The sequence below is a fragment of the Canis lupus genome, chromosome 36 (genome assembly GCF_003254725.2).
Source record: "Canis lupus dingo isolate Sandy chromosome 36, ASM325472v2, whole genome shotgun sequence".
NCBI lineage: Eukaryota > Metazoa > Chordata > Mammalia > Carnivora > Canidae > Canis > Canis lupus.
In genome coordinates, this window is record NC_064278.1 from 6,880,990 (window position 1) to 6,899,629 (window position 18,640).

Sequence of the window (18,640 nt, forward strand, 5' to 3'; positions counted from 1 at the left end):
GAAAGTACCGTGGAGTTTGTTTGTGTGTGCAACTCACTACACTCTACATAACAGATTAGAAAGGAAAGAAATTGAAGGATAAGTAAATCACAAAATGTGCACTGTCATCTTCTTTAACTAATGACATTGAATCTGCTCCAAGTCTGCCCTATTTTCCTAAATTGGCACTTATGAAATTATCACGTCTAATTTACGCCTCCACCTCTCAGCAAGAACCCCCTCCCACATTGTTTTCCTTTTCTTTTCACATCATCTTGTTGTCTCTGATTATACTGTTCTTAGAAGCCCACCCTAAAGCCAAACTAGTGCATGTTGAACAGGGAGTAGAGGTGGTATATTCTCAGTTCATTAATTTCTCATCAACTGGAAGCTTGCAAAACTGGGCATAAGAAGAAATAAAAATTGGGAGGGAAAACATCTGAACTTCTTATCACCTCCTCTAAAATTCCATGTTTTCAGTGAATGAGAGGATCTGTATTACGTAAAGTTATAATGGGCATGCTTACTGCACTACAGTAAAGTTGTTAAAAGCATGGACTTTGAAGACAGATGCCTGCATTTCCATTTACTAAGCTACATGCACTTGGTTAAACTAGCTAACTGCCTTATGCTTCTTTGTGTCTATAAAAGAGCATTCTCTTCATAGCATACTTATAAGAATTTAATGAAATAATACATGTAAAGTACTTAGAATGGTGACAAGCCCACAGTAAATGCTACAAAGGTATTAGCCATTACTATCTCATCTGAGATTTCAATGCCCTTACAAGATTCCCAAGCAGTGATCATTCATCTTATCCTTGATTTTTCCCAGAAATTGGGAACTCATTACCTCCCAAGGTTATCTATCTCATCTTCTTACTAGTGGAATGTTGATCTTTCTATAATGAGCCAAAATTTGTCCCTTGTAGTTACTACCTAACTAGTCTGAGGCCTACCTTGGAGCTACATAGGAGAATTTAATTGACATTTGAACACTGTAATTTCCTTCTCATTTCCTGTAAGCTAAACATTCTCCATTCCTGCAGTCATACACATGTAATATGGATGAGTATTTTACAACTAGCTCATCTATGGTCATCTTAAAGAGTGGTACCCAGAAATTTAGATCTGAAAGCAAGACTAGCATTTCCCTTATTCCAGAGGACATCTTAAGGTCCTATTCATTTTGGAGCTTTTTAGCATCCCCAGATTACTACCTTAAATAAAACTCTTAAGTTGTGTTTGTATGACTTCTACAAAACTGCATGTCATTATCCCCTTTCTGGGCTTAGGCCATTTTCCCCTGTTTGTTTGTTTGTTTGTTTGTTTGTTTGTTTGTTTCTAGGATGAAACAAACAAAGGATGGTGGTAGGAATGGCATTAGTAATTAGACAACTTTATAATTACTGTTAAGGTTCATGTTGGAAGCACCTGGGTGGCTCAGTGGTTGAGCATCTGCCTTTGGCTCAGGTCATGATCTCAAGGGTCCCAGGATTGAGTCCTACATCAGATTCACGGGGAGCCTGCTTCTCCCTCTCTGTGTGTCTTTCATGAATAAATAAATAAAATATTTTTTTTAAATCTCTGTGTCTTTAAAAAAATATTTTATTTTTATTTATTCATGAGAGACACAGAGAGAGAGAGAGAGAGGCAGAGACATAGGCAGGGGGAGAAGCAGGCTCCATACAGGGAGCCCGATGTGGGACTCGATCCTGGGACTCCAGGATCATACCCTGGGCTGAAGGTGGCACTAAACCGGTGAGCCACCCAGGAGCCCCTAAAAATAAAATCTTTTTTTTTTTAAGATTTTATTTATTTCTTCATGAGAGACACACACAGAGACAGAGAGAGGCAGAGACACAGGCAGAGGGAGAAGCAGGCTCCACGCAGGGAGCCAGATGTGGGACTCAATCCCAGGACCCCAGGATCACGCCCTAAGCTGAAGGCAGACGCTCAACCACTGAGCCACCCAGGTGCCCCAATAAAATATTTTTTTTAAAAAGTTCACATTGGCTTTGGCCTATAATTTGAGTTTGTCAAGTTTGGATTTTTGGATTTTAGTTCTATCAAATTTTTTTATCATACATCACTAAGTATCCTCTTTTGTTTTGATAATCAAAAATGTGTAGCCATCATAAGATGAAGAAGACAGAGTACTAGGAAACCATGGCCCTACTTTTATTCCTATTCTCAAAAATAACAGGTCTGAGGTACTTCTTAACCACTCAGTCTATCTGTGTTCCTCACACATTTATTTTTTAAGGAAAAATACCAAGAACATTAAAACAGTGTCTATCATCAAGACTATAAATAATCCTCTACAATGTTAAAAAGCAAATTAAGATTTTTTTTTGAGAAATTTTACTTATAAAGCTTTGGAAACAAGCAAAAAGTCACAAGTTTAGCCCCAAAGAAATCAAAATGGAAAGGCATAAAATACATTTTTAACACTTGGTCCTTTTGCTTGTTTAGTCCCTGGATATTTAAAGCAACTCTCTTCATGAGTTGCTCAAGCTCTGGGGACTGCCTCTCGGTCCACATAGGACCTTGCATCTCTGCTCTTGCCCTTGGCAGTGGGCACAGGAAAATATCGTTTGCCTATCTGTTCCTTCCTGAAGATCATGAACCCCTCATGGGCAAGAAAAAGCCTTTTAATAATCCCTCGACCAAACACAGAAACACTAACACGTAGTAAATAATAGATGTTTATCGAATAAATAATTGAGCAAGCCTGCTACACATTCCTACTAAGACCAGTCATTAGCTTAGGTTACAGCTTAATATAAGAACTGTAAAGAGTAAGGCTACATCCCCTTCCCCATCTCTTCCTACTTCGACCACATCTCCTTTCCCCATTCATTATGGCTAGAAATTCCATTAAATGGGACACCTTTAACTAACTCTACAACTCTCCAAGATATAAAATGCAAATATCCCCACCAGAGAAGCAGTACTTTGACATAAATTTATATTAAGTTGCAAATTAGTGATACAAACTACTCCCTCCAGTGCAGTTTATAGAGATTGGAGTGTTAGCAGAAAAAGAGTATCTATTATCCCTGCAGGTTCCAGCCCTGCTTTGGCCCTGCGTCAATAAAATCCTAGAGCATCAGTCCGCCAGCCAGTAGAGGCCAGAAAATTCTGCTGCTTCCACAAATACCATGCCTGGAACAAGGATCTACCCTGAAGTTTCCCATGTGATCATCTGAACCAAGTTCCTCAAGAGGACACCTATCACATGCAGCCCAGCTGCTGAACTAGCTTCTAGGCCAGAGTTGCAGGTGCCTGAGTCCCCTCATGGAGCAGAGAGCCTATCCCTGAATCCCAGTCAGCACTGAAGAGCCCTGGCCTTCTTGCCTTCCACTTTCCCCAGGGAAGATGCTGCTTTCCCAGAATTCTTAGCTAACCTTTCACCCAAATCTGCCCCAAGATGGTGATATCTCTGTTATTTGATTAAAAACTCCTTGGCCATTCACCTCTGCCTAAATGAGAACTTGACTTTGGCCTCTCATTCTCTAATAAGGGCTTGGAGCACTTTCCCATCTCCTCCTACCTTGGTCATTGTACTCTAACCTTTGCCATCCTGGCTTGGTGCCAGCATGCTCCTTCCTCCCCCAAAGTAAGCTCCATATTTCTGTCTGCCTGGTCACATGGTTTATGACTCTGGGAGGAAAAAAGGAGGGGGAGGGAATAGGAAAAGAAACTGCTAGAGAATACAAAGATAAAAACTTCCATCTGTCTCACATGTTTTGCCTAGAGCCAGAACTGCTTGGTGGCACAGGTTTTAAATTCCATGCACTCGGGCAGAATTTCCTTAAAAAGGATCTCTAACTACAGCTTCTCTGTCTTGCCTTAAGACCCTCTCATGAACAGCGCCCCACCAGCTTGAGACCAAATTACCCAGGACTAGCCAGTTTTGCTGTAGCTTGGGCATCAGCCAAACTCACATGCCAAAGCAAATAGAAGAGGGAAAGGAGAGACCAAAGGGGCATTTCCCAGTGAAGACATCAGCACTGCTTTAAAAAAAAAAAAAAAAGAAAGAAAGAAAAAAAAAAAGCTGTGTTTTTAAAATTCTGCTCATGCAAAAAAAAAAAAAAAAAAGATAAATTCTTTGAGAAGAAAATTGTCCTTCCACTTTTTTGTCTTATTTTGCTATATTTACAGTATGAGATAGGTTTTATTTTTCCATTGCATACAAGCAGTAAGATAGTTGTGAAACACAAGGTGCCGAAAGAACTTCATACTTCATTATATGTTAGATAAGTAGATGGAATGCTTTTCATTACAAGCTTATTATGCCTTGAAAGTATTTCCTTTTCATAGAATAATTTCATCGTGAGCAGAAATAGCTCAGGTTTACTTAACATCTACTTTAAGGAGGGCAGTGGGTTAAAGTAGAAAACAGACTGAGAGTTAGAAGTTGTAAATTCTAGTCCCTCTAACAGTGGAACTATGAGTAAAGTCCCAAACTCCTCATTTGCAAAATGCAGGAATTGAACAGAGACTCTCTGTCTTTTGTCGTTGTTGTTACAGTCATTTTCCTGTTCGGTAACCTGGTATGCCAAGAGTTTAATACAGTAAAAAGAAATGCACTTGGATTCAAAAGACTCAGCTGCCTCTTTCTTTATGACTTTGAGCATTTCCCGTCTTCTGTTTCCTCATCTGTAATAAAAAGGAAACAGAACATATGGTGTCTCAGGACATTTCCAGCTCTAAAATTCTATAACAAAGAAAAATGTCTGTGGTGCATATGCTGCCTTCCATTTGTATATAAAACTTGATGTTTTGCTCCAAGTAACCTGGGAAGAATAGATGCATTGGTGAAGCATTTCATGGAACATATATGCACTGCTTCGTGTGAACAGGACACCTTAGATCCCAAGGAGAAAGCTTTTCTTAAGAGAATTTTTCCCTTCATCTTTCTTCTCAGTCTCTGAGACGATGCTCTAGAATCCACCACAAACTTCGTTATTATTAGGCATCATCTTCGTGATCTCTGTACGACTGGAAGCAAAGGCAACCACACTGAAATCTAGCCTTTGCCTGCTGTTTATAAATATACTGCTGACGTTAAGAAAAAAAAAAAATACCTTCTTCAAAGCTATTAAAAAAGCCATTTATCAAACAGACTTTAACATTTTCTTATAGGAAAATGTGGTTAATCCAAAAATATTTTTGGTGTTTATAATTTTTGGACTTTTGTTAAAATACTTAACTCTTTAAGCTTTGATTCTAAAGGAAGTCAGAGCTATAGTCACGGGTGGTTTACAGAACATTTTCTGGTAGTCTTTACTTCATTTCAATATCTCGCCACGATTGGCTGTTGAGAGCTACAAATAAGGAAGTCTTCAATTTAGGGGATTTCTCAGTGGAAGTTCCCAGTTCAACACAAGGGAGACCTCAGGACAGCTTGAGCAGTGTGGCTAGAGCCTGCAGATTAAGCTTCAAGGCTCTGTAACGGACTATTATCTTTGAAGAGCACTAGTCTGTGAAGAAAGACCTAGAACCTGGAGAAGAGGTAACCAAAATTTTAGTTGTTCCTACCAATTCTCAACCTAGCATGTTGGCCTGGATGTCTTAGACTGAAGTGTTGAAAATTTGTTCTACTCTTGCTTCTGCAAAGTGAGTAATTTATGACATGATTCAATAATATCTTTATATTTATTGTTATAATTGGAAATTTTGGCCTTTAAAAGATGGAGTCCCTAACCAAGGCTAAAGAATATTTTTAAATACTGTGATCTCTTTATATTCTTCTCAACTTTTAAGGTCAAATTTGTGTCTCTACTTGAAATGATTTCTTTAAGATTGTATCTGGAATATATAAGACTTCTCCAATGAGCGTTTTTTATAACATAATGGTATATAGCTTACTAGATTGAAAAGTAAACTAATACTTTATATAATTGTACTTTGGGGGGGGTTACATTTTTAAAGATCAGTTCTGGCCTGATCCAGTGTGTAATTCAAAAATTCAAAAATTAATTCAAAGTATTTTTTCAACTCCTAAGAAACACACATTTATGAATATTTGTTTACAGTGGAATATTAACCTTATAGACAGCTTTGCATTTCCAATCCTAGAATGTTTAAACTTTCACCATTGTAGTAATCCAGCCTTATTAGAACCAATTGGCCTTTATTTTCACAATCGAAAGCGAATATTAAAGATTATGTAGTATTTTCTTAAGAATAATCCTAAGAAAAGTTGATAGTTTGAAAAGATTAAACATCAAAAATCATTATCAACATCAATAGCTGTCATTTATTGAATATCTGCTGGAGAAAAACCAATCACAGGATCTTCCAGCTAGTAAGTGGCAGAGCCAGGGCTCAAACCTGAATTTATAGTGCTTCTTTTTTTTATGACTCTCTGTTACCAGCTCTGACCTCTTACAATTTAAATCATATTTTGAGATGTCTTTTCCAAAGTGCAAGATGATGGGGGGAAAAGGCAATGACTTGGCCAAGGTCACAGAGCAGCCGAGTCATTCATAGGAGCTTAGAAGCCATTCCTAGATCTCTTGCTCACTCCCCCACCCTTCTCCTGACTCCTTCCATGATGCCCAGGTGCACACATTAGTCTAGTTCCATGCAGCAGGGGACATGGGGCTGTATGCTAGGTCCAATCTGACAGGTTCCTGCAAGCAGTTAGTTAGGGCCCCAAAGCAACATCCAGTTAATTTCTCTTAAACACTTGTGACAATGAAGGAGATAGCCAACTGAAAAATTTTAAATCAATGTGTTAAATTCTGCCAAAAAAGTTCTAGTTGGGATTTCATGGAACTTATGTACTAATTAGAGGAAAATGATCATCCTTTCAGTAGAGAACCTTCCTGTCTGCACATATTTTTATTCTCTCCATGTATTAAGGCCTTGGGAAACACCTAGGTTCTTTATTTATTATAAAATATATTCTCATATATTTTATCTTCTTTGTGTATAGGGTTAGGGATGTTATTTGAATACTTTTTCCACTGTATTTTCTAACTCATTACTGCTAGCATTTAGAAAAGTTCTTGATTTCATATTTTTATCTTGTATGCAGCTATTGTATTGATCCTCTGCTTGGTCTAAATCATTTTGGGTAATTCACATGTGATGCCTAGATAAGAAAAATATGATTTTTTCACCTTTCTTTTCTTCTCATCAAAACTTCTAGAACAGTGTTTAATAACAGAGGAGATAGCAGCTAACCTTGTCTTGTTCTGATCTCAGTGGGAATTTCCCTAGCGGTTAACATTAAGAATGATGATAGCTGTTGGTTTGAGATAAATATATTTATCATAAAAACCATATAACTACCAAATCTACTTCTCACTCTATTTTACTAAAGGTGTATCACGACTTCATGTTAACCTATATTCAATGTCTTTTTTGGTATTATTAGAGACAGTTGTATAGTTTTTCTACTTTAAGGTATGTAGTGCTCTGTTCTTACATAATACAGGAATTGTATTATTTAAAAATTCCATTATCAAAAATCATGCCTCCATAATAAAGGTAGGTTTAGAATTATAAAGTCTACTTAGTTATTGCCCTAGTTAAAATAATAAATTATTTGATCAAAATGAACCAAGCCAGTCTTACACATTTCCTCATTCTCTCTTTAATCTGCATGCTTAAATGTCTCTTCTGTATTATTTTGGTTTCACAATTCAGTTCACAACTCAAATTAACAGAAAAGAATGAAAACAATGTGGCATAGCCAAGGAACCCTATCCAGGCGGAGCAACCAGATACTCAAACAAAGCAGCTGTTCCTACGCTTTGTGCAAAAAAGCTTTCTCCCTGTGATGACTGTGCTAGTTGCAAGCCACAACTGTATTATAACCAACAGCAAAATGTGTGTCCAAATTAATTAATCTTATACCCAATTATAGTAAGAAAATGTATGCTGAAAAAGTCTGTAATTTGTTGAGAACTTTTGCTTTCATTTTCACAAGTAAATTAATCTGTATTTTTATTTTTTTTTATAAAACACCAGTTTTCCATGTTCTAAAAAAAGTTTAATGAGAGTTTTCTGCTCCTTGAAATGTTTAAAGAGCAAAATCTTCACATGGGCACCCACTTTTAGAAGTAATTCTTTAAAAGCTTTCCAATATATTCTATTGTTATTGATCTAGTTGGGTTTTATGCCATTTTTTTCACGCAGTTTAGGTGATTCATAAATGATCCTTTTCATCAAATTTTTGTTAGGTGTTAATATACACAGTATTCCCTTGTACTTTTTTACCATCTCCATAACAATGTAGATAACCCTTTTTCATTACTGATTTTACTCATTGTTTTCTCCCTCTTTTTTTTTCCTAATTGAACATGTCAAAATTTATCTTTTGGATATATCATTTTTATGATTAGCTCTTTTTAAAGTAGTCTTTGCTTTTACCTCTATTAGTATTTTCTCTTTTTTAAAAGATTTATTTATTTAAGAGGGAGGAGGGGGAGAGAGAGAAAGAGAATCTTAAGGAGACTCCCCAGTGAGCAGGGAGCCTGATGTGGAGCTTGATCTCAGGACCCTGAGATCATGACTTGAGCAAAAATCAAGAGTTGGAAGCTAAACTGAGTGAGCCTCTATCTTTATTAGTATTTTCTCTTTTTTTATATAAATTTATTTTTTAACTTTTTTTTTCTTTTTTTTAGATTTTATTTATTTATTCATGAGAGACACAGAGAGAGAGAGGCAGAGAAATAGGCAGAGAGAGAAGCAGGCTTCATGCAGGGAGCCTGATGTGGGACCCGATCCTAGGACTCCAGGATCATGCCCTGGGCCAAAGGCAGATGCTCAACTGCTGAGCCACCCAGGCATCCCCGATTAGTATTTTCTTAAAGTCTTGTATTAGATTCCAGTATTTTACTTTTCTGTTTTTCAGTTTTTGAGTTAAATGCTTAGTTCATTTATTTTTATTCTTTCCCATTTTATAATGAATGTATTTAAAGCTAAGAATGGAGCACCAGGGTGGCTCAGTGGTTGAACACCTGCCTTTGGCTCAGGGCATGATCCCAGGGTCCTGGGATCCAGTCTCACATCAGGCTCATGGTGGGGAGCCTGCTTCTCCCTTTGCTTATATCTCTGTCTCTCTCTGTGTGTCTCTCATAAATAAATAAATAAATAAAATCTTTTTTATTTTAGATCAGAATTTTTTTAAAAGCTAAGAATTTTCTGAGCGCCATTTTAGCTACATCTTAAAACTTTTGATAGGTCACTTTCACATCATCATTATTTTATGTTTTTAATTGCAGTTTTATTTCCTCTTTGATCCAAAAGTTATTTAGGACAGCAAAGTTTTTTTTTTCAGTTAATAGACTTTGTTTAGAACAGTTTTAGATTTGGAGAAAAACTGAGCAAACACAACAGAGAGTTTCCATATACCTCTCTGCCTCACCTCATCACATAATTTCCCCTATTAGTAACATCTTATATTAGTATGGTACATTTGTTACAATTAAGGAACCAGTATCAGTACATTTTTATTACCTCAGTCCATAGTTTATTCAAATTTTCTTATTTCTTTGCCTTTTTAAAAAATTAAGGTAAAATTCACATGACAAAATTAAAACACTCTAAAATGAACAATTTAGTGGCATTTATTACATTCACAGTTTTGTGCAATCACTACCTCTGTCCAATGTCAAAACACTCTTATCACCCCAAGAGGAAACCCTGTTCCCATTAAGCTGGTGCTCTCCACTTCTTGTTCCCCTCAACCCTTGCCAACAGGCAATCCGTCTTTTGTCTCTATGGGTGTACCTGTTCTGGATATTTCATATAAGGGAAATCATATAATACGTGACTTTTTCTGATTAACTTCTTCCACTTAACATAATGTTTGGAAGGTTCATCCATGTTGTAGTATATATCAGGTTTTAATTCCTTTTATAACCAAGCAATATTCTATTGTATGTATAAAACAACAATTTATTTATCCATTCATCTATTGTTGAGTAGGATAGTTGGGCTATTTTCACTTCAAGGTTATTGTAAATAGTTTTGCTATGACTATACATTTACATGTATTTTTTTGAATACCTGTTTTCAATTCTTCTTGGGAATATACCAAGCAGTGGAATAGTGGATCATATGGTAATTCCATTTGACATTTTAAGGAACAACCAAATAGTTTTCCACAATTGTCAAACCATTTTACATGCCCACCAGAAATGTATAAGAGCTCTAATTTCTCCACATTCTTGCCAATTCTTGTTATTTTCTGTTATTATTGTTGTTGTTGTTGTTGTTGTTGTTGTTACTATCTTAGTGTATGTGAAGTGGTACCTCATTGTGGTTTTGATTTGCATTTCCCTAATGACTAATGATGTCAAGCATCTTTTTAAGTGCCTGTTGGCTATGTGTATATTCTCCTTGGAGAAATATCTTTAAGTCTTTTACCCATTTTTTAATTGAATGGTTTGTCTTTTTGCTGTTGAGCTTTAAGAGTTCCTTACGTATCCTGGATTCTAAGTCTTATCAAATATATGATTTGCAAATATTTTCTCCTATTCTATAGACTGTCTTTTGATAATTTCTTTGATAATGTCTTTCCATGCCCAGTTTCTTGATAATTTTTATGAAGTCAAGCTTATTTTTTCTTTTCTTGTTCATGATTTTGGTATCATATCCAAGAATCTATCACCAATTTCAAGGTCATAATGATTTGCCTCATGTTTTTATCTAAGAGTTCTAGAGTTTAGGTCTTATATTTAGATCCATTTTGAGTTAATTTTTGTATATAATGTTAGGGAAAGGGTCCAAATCGTTCTTTTGACTATGGCTGTAAGTTGTCCCAACATCATTTGTTAAAGAGACTATTCTTTCTCCATTGAATAGTCTTGGTGACCATGTCAAAAATCAATTTACCAAATATGTATGGGTTTATTCTTCACTCTCAATTCTAGTGCATTGATCACATTTTCTATCCTTATGTTAATACAGCATTGTTTTGATTACCAGAGTTTTGTAGTAAGTTTTGAAATTGGAAAGTATGAGTCCTCCAACTTTATTTTTCTTTTTCAGTATTCCTTTGGTTACAACCTACAAGGCCCCCTTGTAGTTCCATCTGAATTTAAGGATCAGCTTTTACATTTCTGACCCCCCCCCAAAAAATTGGAATTTTGATATAGATCACATTAAATCTGTAGATCATGTTGAGAAGTACCATCATCTTAACAATATTAGTTCTTTCAAACCAAGAACACAATATCTTTCCATTTATTTAGGTCTTTCCTCATTTCTTTCAGCAATGTCTTATAGTTTTCAATGAACAAGTGTTTTCCCTCTTTGGTTAAACTTATTCCTAGATCTCTTATTTTGGAGGTGGTATAATACATGGAATTATTTTCTTAATTTCCTTTTTTAATTGTTCATTGATGATGAATAGAAACACAACTGATTTTTGAACATTGCTCTTGCATCCTGCCATTTTGCTAAACTCATTTATTAGCTCTACTAACTTTCTTGTGGATTCTTTGGGATTTTCTATATATAAGATAATGTCATATGCAAATAGAAATATTTTTACTCTAGCACATCTGGCTGGCTCAGTCAGTGGAGCATGCAACTCTTGATCTTGGGGTTGTGAGTTTGAGCCCCATATTGGGTGTAGAGATTACTTAAAAATAAAATCTTTTAAAAAAAAAAAAAGAAATAGGGGAGCCCAGGTGGCTCAGCTGTTTAGCACTGCCTTCAGCCCAGGGCCTGATCCTGGGGACCCGAGATCGAGTCCCACGTCAGGCTCCCTGCATGGAGCCTGCTTCTCCCTCTGTCTGTGTCTCTGCCTCTCTCTCTCTTTCTCTGTGTCTCTCATGAATAAATAAATAAAATCTTTAAAAAAATTAAAAAAATAAAAAATAAATATTTTTACCTCTCTCCTTAAAAAAAATTATTTATTTATTTGAGAGAGAGAGAGAGAGCACTGGGGGAAGGGGATAGGGAGAGGGAGAGAGAATTCAAGCAGACTCTGTGCTGAACATGGAGCCTGATACAGAGCTCGATCTTACAGTCCTGAGATCATGACCTGAGCCAAAATCAGGAGTCTGACACTCAACCAACTGTGCCACCCAGGCACCCTTATTTTAATTTCTTTCATATTTACATGCCTTTTGTTTCTTTTTCTTGTTTAATCACTCTGGCTAAAACTTTCAGGACAATGTTAAATAGTAATGGTGAAAGGATGCATCCTTTTCTGTTCCTGATCTTAGGGGGGAAATCTGAGTATGACGTTAGCTGTAGGTTTTTCAGAAATACTCTTTTTCATGTTGAGGAAGTTCCCTTTTATTCCAGTTTTCTAAGTCTTGTTTTTTTTTTTAATCATGAAAAGGTGTTGGGTTTTGTCAAATGCCTTTTTTCATCAATGGAGATAATCATGTGAGTTGTTTTTCCTTTATTCCATAAAGTGGTGTATTGCACTGAATAATTTTTTTTCTTTAACTATCCTTGCAGTCCAGGGATAAATCACACTTGGTCATGATGCATAATCTCTTTAATGTGCTGTTGGATTATGTTTGCTAGCATTTTGTGGAATTTTAAATCTTTATTCATAAAGAATTTTTGTTTTTAGGTTTTTTTTTTTCTGTTGTCTTTGTCTGGCTTTGATATCACAGTAATGCTGGCTTTATAAAATGAGTTAGGAAGTATTTCTTCCTTCTCTATTTTTCCTATGAGTTTGAGAAGGATTGGTTCTAATTCTTTTTAAGTGTCTGATAGAATTCTCCAGTGAAGTCATCTGGCTCTGCATTCTTCTTTTTTGAGAGGTTTCTGATTACTGATTCAATCTCTTTATTTGTTATGGATCTGTTCAGATTTTCTCTTTCTTAGCTAGATTATTTTATTTGTTGGTCTATTATTGTTCATAGTGGTTTCTTATAATCCATGTTATTTCTATTTGATTGGTGTCAATGTCCCCACTTTCATTTCTGATTTTAGTTATTTATTATTATTCTTTTCTTTGTTTTTTATAAATCTAGAAAAGTTTTGTCAATTTTGCAGAACTTAGACTTCATTGATTCTATTTTTTTGTTGTCGTTCTCTATTTCATTTATCTCTGCTCTAATCTTTATTAGTTCCTTCATTCTGCCAGCTTTGGGTTTAGTTTGCTCTTGTTTTTCTGATTTCTTGAAGTAGAAGTTAGGTTATCGACTTCATACCTTTCTTCTTTTCTAATGTAGATGTTAACTACTATTAATTTCTTTCTGAGCACTGCTTTCACTCATCCGATAAGGTTTGGTATAGTACAGTTTTGTTTTCATTAATCTCTAAGTAAATCTAATTTCCCTTGTGATTTCCTCTTTTAATCAGTTAAGAATGTGTTGCTTAATTTGCATATATTTGAATTTTCTAGTTTTCCTTCTGTTACTCATGTCTAGCTTCATTTTATTTTGTTTTTTTGGTTTCAGTTTTTAAAATATTTTATTTATTGGGTATCTCTGGGTGGCTCAGTGTTTTAGCGCCTGCCTTTGGCCCAGGATGTGATCCTGGAGTCCCAGGATCAAGTCCCACATCGGGCTTCTGCATGGAGCCTACTTATCCCTCTGCCCATGTCTCCGCCTCTCTCTCTCTTTGTGTCTCTAATGAATAAATAAATGAAATCTTTAAACAAATATTTTTTTTTATTTACTCAACACAGAAAGAGAACACAAACAGGGGGAGTGGTAAAAGGAAAAGCAGACTCCCATGGAGCAGGGATGGGGGCTCAATCCCAGGACCCTGAGACCATGGCCTGAGCTGAAGGCAGACTCTTAAGTGACTGAGCCACCCAGGCACCCCTAGCTTCATTTCATTTTGGTTGGAAAAGATACTTTGTATGACTTCAGTCTTTTTAAATATATTGAGACTTTTTGTAGCCTAACATTTGATCTATCCTGAAGAAGGTTCCATACATACTTGAAAAGAATGTATATTCTACTGTTGTTGGGTGAGATGGTCTGTATATGTGTTAGGTCTAGTTGATTTCAGTATCATTCAAGTTCTGTATCTTTTTTAATCTTCTATTTTTTTTAAAGATTTTATTTATTTATTCATGAGAGATAGAGAGGCAGAGATACAGGCAGAGGGAGAAGCAGGCTCCAGGCAGGAAGCCCCGTGGGACTCAATCCTGGGACTCCAGGATCACACCCTGGGCCAAAGGCAGACGCTCAACCACTGAGCCACCCAGGCGTCCCAATCTTCTGTTTTTCTATTCATGATTAAAAGTGGTATAGTAAATTCTCCAACTGTTCTTGTAGTACTATTTCACAATTCTATCAATATTTGCTTCATATATTTGAGGGATCTATTGTTTGGTGTGTAAATATGTATAATTATTATATCTTTTTGATTACTGACTCTTTTGTCAATATCTAATGTCCTTCTTTGTCTCTTGTAGCAGTTTTTTAAAAAGATTTTGTTTATTTGGGCGAGAGAGAGCATGAGCATGGGGGGAGGGGCAGAGAGAGAGGGAGAAACAGACTCTCTACTGAGCAGGGAGCCTCATGAGGGGCCAATTCCAGAATCCTGAGATCATGACTTGAGCAAGGCAGATGCTTAACTGACTGAGCCACCTAGGCACCCTCTTGTAACGGGTTTTGATTTGTAAGGTTTTTGGTAGGCCCCTGGGTAGCTCAGTTGATTAAGCATCTGCCTTCGGCTCCCATCATGATCCCAGAGTTATGGGATTGAGCCCCATGTTAGGCTCCCTGATCAGCAGCAAGTGTACTTCTTCCTCTCTCTCTGTCCCACTGCCCCCCACTCATGCTCTCTCTTTTGCTCTCATTCTCTCTCTCTCAAATAAATAAATACAATCTTTGGGGAAGACTCTGTCTGATGTTAATATAACCACCCCATGTTTCTTTGGGTTACTGTCTGCATGGAACCCATTATTTTTCCGTTATTTTACTTTCAACTTAGTTGTGTCTTTGGTTCTAAAGTAGGTCTGTTGTAGTAAGCATATAGTTTGATCATGTTATATTACCCATTCTACCAAGATTTGCCTTTTGATTAGAAAGGGTAATTCATTTATATTTATTTATATTTAAAGAAATTACTGATGAAGAAAGACTTACTTCTGCCATTTTGTTCTTGGATTTCTGTATGCCTTATAGCATTTTTCTGTTCCTCACTTCTCACATTAATGCCTTCTTTTGTGTTTAATTGATTCTTTGCTTTGTACCATTATATTCCCTTGTCATTTTATTTTATGTATTTTTTAGATACTGTCTTAGAGCTTATCATGAGGATTATAATTAGCAATTTAAATTTATAACCATCCAATTTAGCTTTAAATTTATAACTATCCAACTTAGCTTCAATAATATGCAAAAGCTTTACTATACAGCTTAGTTCCTCCCTTATGTTGTTGTAATCACAGATTTTATCTTTATAGATTATGTACCCATTAATATAGGTTTATAATTTTTTAAAGCTTTTAAATCATGTAGGAAACAAAAAGAGAAGTTACAAACAAATGCAATCATGCTTGCTTTCATGTTCACCAATGTAATTGTCTTTAGCAATTTTTTTCTTTGTAATGCTTTGAATTACTGTCTAGTAGCCTTTTATCTGACCCTAAAGGACTTCCCTTATAATTTCTCATAGGGTAAGTAAATCTACTAGCACTGAAATCCTTCTGATTACCTCAGAGCATCTTAATGTTTTCTTCATTTTTGAAGAATAGTTTTGCCAGATAGAGAATTCTTGATTGAAATCTTTTTTTTTTTTTAAGCACTTTACATATGTCATTCTGCTGCCTTCTAGACTCTATGATTTCAAAGTGGAATTGGTTGTTAATCCTACTGGGGATCTCTTGTACATAATGAGTCATCTTTATTTTATTACTTTCAAGATTCTTTCAACTGTTTCAATAATTTGATTATAATGTGCTTTGGATAGATCTGAGTCTATCTTACTATTGCATTGAGTATAACATTTAAAATTTGACAAGAGGGATCCCTGGGTGGCGCAGCGGTTTGGCGCCTGCCTTTGGCCCAGGGCGCGATCCTGGAGACCTGGGATGGAGTCCCACGTCGGGCTCCCGGTGCATGGAGCCTGCTTCTCCCTCTGGCTGTGTCTCTGCCTCTCTCTCTCTCTCTCTCTCTGTGACTATCATAAATAAATAAAAAATAAAAAACTTTAAAAAAAGAATTTGACAAGAGAAAAAGTGAGGAGAACAGTTAGGAGGCTAGTATGGTACATAAGAATCGATGATGGCTTGAATAATGGCTGGCAAGAAGGACAGAGAATGGCAATGAAGACACCGTGTAACAATGAGGACAGAAAGTATATGCATGCAAGAAATGTTGCAAAAGAGTACTCACATGAGTTACCTTATTGGGTGACTGAATGTCAGGAAGTAAGAGTTTTATATCTTTATTATATGGGGCAATGTTTTCTTATCTTCTATTAATGTGAAAAAATAAACATACAATTTTGAATTCTACTTGTAGTTATTTACCTTCACATTTAAAAAACCCTAAAATAATAGGTATCCAATTATCATAATTAAAATGACATCTTATCTATCATATCCTTATTTTTATAAATAGAAGATAAGAAAATTAGTTAATTAGACCTTTTCACTTCCTGCCACCTCTCTTCTACCCACTTGATTTTTGGTTGCTATAAACAGGAATTTTAGACTATATTATTAACAAATTATTTACTTACACTTGTACCTTATATCTTCAAAATTACTTTTAACGCCTCATTATATTTGCTACAAATTTTTACTTAATCCCACAGTTATTTCCAATATTTACAAATATTTCTTTTATCTTAAAATTTTACCCTTCCTTTTTTGAAAAATTTGATTCCCTTCTGACTAACTGAAGTATACCTTCAACTGTTTCAGGAAATGGGTGGTATATTTCTGAACCTTGAGGTATCAAAGAATATCTTTGTTTTCATTTCCTATATGAATGATAACTTGGATGGGTATAGACTTTGTAAGTTAAAACTTTTCCATGCAATTGTAGATGTTATTCTAATCAGCTCCTGAAGTTTATTGTTGAAGATAGTCTATTTTTCATTCTTTGCAAGTAATTTATTCTTTTCTTCCTGTATTCTTATTAATTTTCCCCCAACCTTAGATATAGGAAAACTTCCCGTACCCTCTGAAGCCTGGACTCAGGCTTCTCCAGGGTATTTTCAAAGCATCCTATAATATCAGATTGTGTAGCAATTGCCTGCTTCTTCTCTATATGTGATCCACAAGACACTGAGTTCTTTTAATGTAGTACTATGTCTTGGTCATCTTAGTATCCCTAACTGTTAAGACATAGCAAGCACTCAAAAAATATTTGCTGAATAAATAAATACATTGAAAAAGCATTTAATACCAAAATCTTTATCAGGATATGTCAAAGTGTTTGATCTCTTTTCATTAATACATTTCAACTTATTGAGTCCTTTCCATCTTCACTTACTTTGGATATATCTTCTGATGTATCTTTTGTTGCTATTTCTGTTCTATTTACTCTGATGTCTTCTTCAGGAAGAAGCTGGAGCACTTTCTTCCCACTATCCCATTTCATGGTTTTCTTCTATTTGTCCTTTCCATTATCATTTGAGAAAGTTTTTCAAGCTTTTGTTCTAATCATTGATTGAAAATTCTGATGTATTGTTTCCATCCTTGATTACATTCAAATAATATTTTAATTTTGCCATTGCATGTTTTATGCCCTTACAACCTTAATTTATCCAACTTTATTTTTATTTCTCCCTGCCTCTTAACTAGATCCTTCTTTTTCTTAGCCTAATATCTTATCTAATATGATACCTCTTTTTTCATAGAAAATGCAAAGTAGATTTTCCCCATTTACTTATGCTTCTGATAAACCATTTTCCAAAGTGTTCATTTTCTCTGTATTTTGAGAACTCTGTTTTCTTTCTTTATGCAATATAACCTATTCAAAGGGATGCTTTGTCTTGTATTTTCTCATTCCAAGCATCCTGTAGCCTTACTAACCAGATGTATGGATTTTCCTTGGTTCTTTACATTATCTACTTGATTTTAACTAGTTCTTCAGCACAGATATGGAGCTGAGAGACAAGTAGACATGCATAGGTCGCAGGGACATTTTTGGCCTGAAGCTTACATTTATTAATTTTGTCACCATAGGTATTTTTTTTAAGATTTTATTTATTTATTCATGAGAGACACAGAGAGAGTAAGAGGCAAAGAGAGAAGCAGGCTCCATGCAAGGAGCCCGATGTGGGACTCCATCCCGGGACTCCAGGATCCCACCCTGGGCCTTGATAGGATCTATATATGAAAAATCAAAGTCTCAGAGATAGTCGAACACACAGCTTTGTCTGCTTATCCCCTTTCATTATTGGCCTCACATATCCTCAAATATAGAATGTCACATTTATCCACTTCCATTGGGACTATATTGGCATACTCCAAACCACAGCTCCAAAAACGATAATAGAAATACTAATGGGGGACATTGGGCAAGGAGGTGTCAAATACTATGTGCAGGTCACGCATAGTAGTGGGGTTACTGCCCAATTTACTAGCAGGTGCCATGAGGCAGATAGTTTTATTACTATTCTTCAGGCAAGCAGATTTCCTCATTCTCAAGCAACAAGGGTTACGCCCATTTCTGCCCCACCATTCTTGGAAATAATTGGAAATTCTGTTAAATTTTGTCACATGGATGCTTGTCAGCAGGGTTATAGCTACTCC

General features: G+C 35.8%; 1 protein-coding gene across 2 annotated transcripts in view; it reads left to right on the forward strand.

Annotated features, from left to right (window-relative positions):
- The first annotated feature begins 5,341 nt into the window (after positions 1-5,341).
- Positions 5,342-18,640, forward strand: part of TANK (TRAF family member associated NFKB activator) — a 94,662-nt gene continuing 81,363 nt past the window's right edge. The window contains exon 1 of one of the 2 annotated variants that reach the window (XM_025471073.3): positions 5,342-5,500. The gene's annotated coding sequence lies outside the window, so the exon portion shown is untranslated. Of the gene's footprint in view, positions 5,605-18,640 lie in introns of both variants that reach the window. The other variant, XM_025471074.3, reaches the window with a different exon arrangement.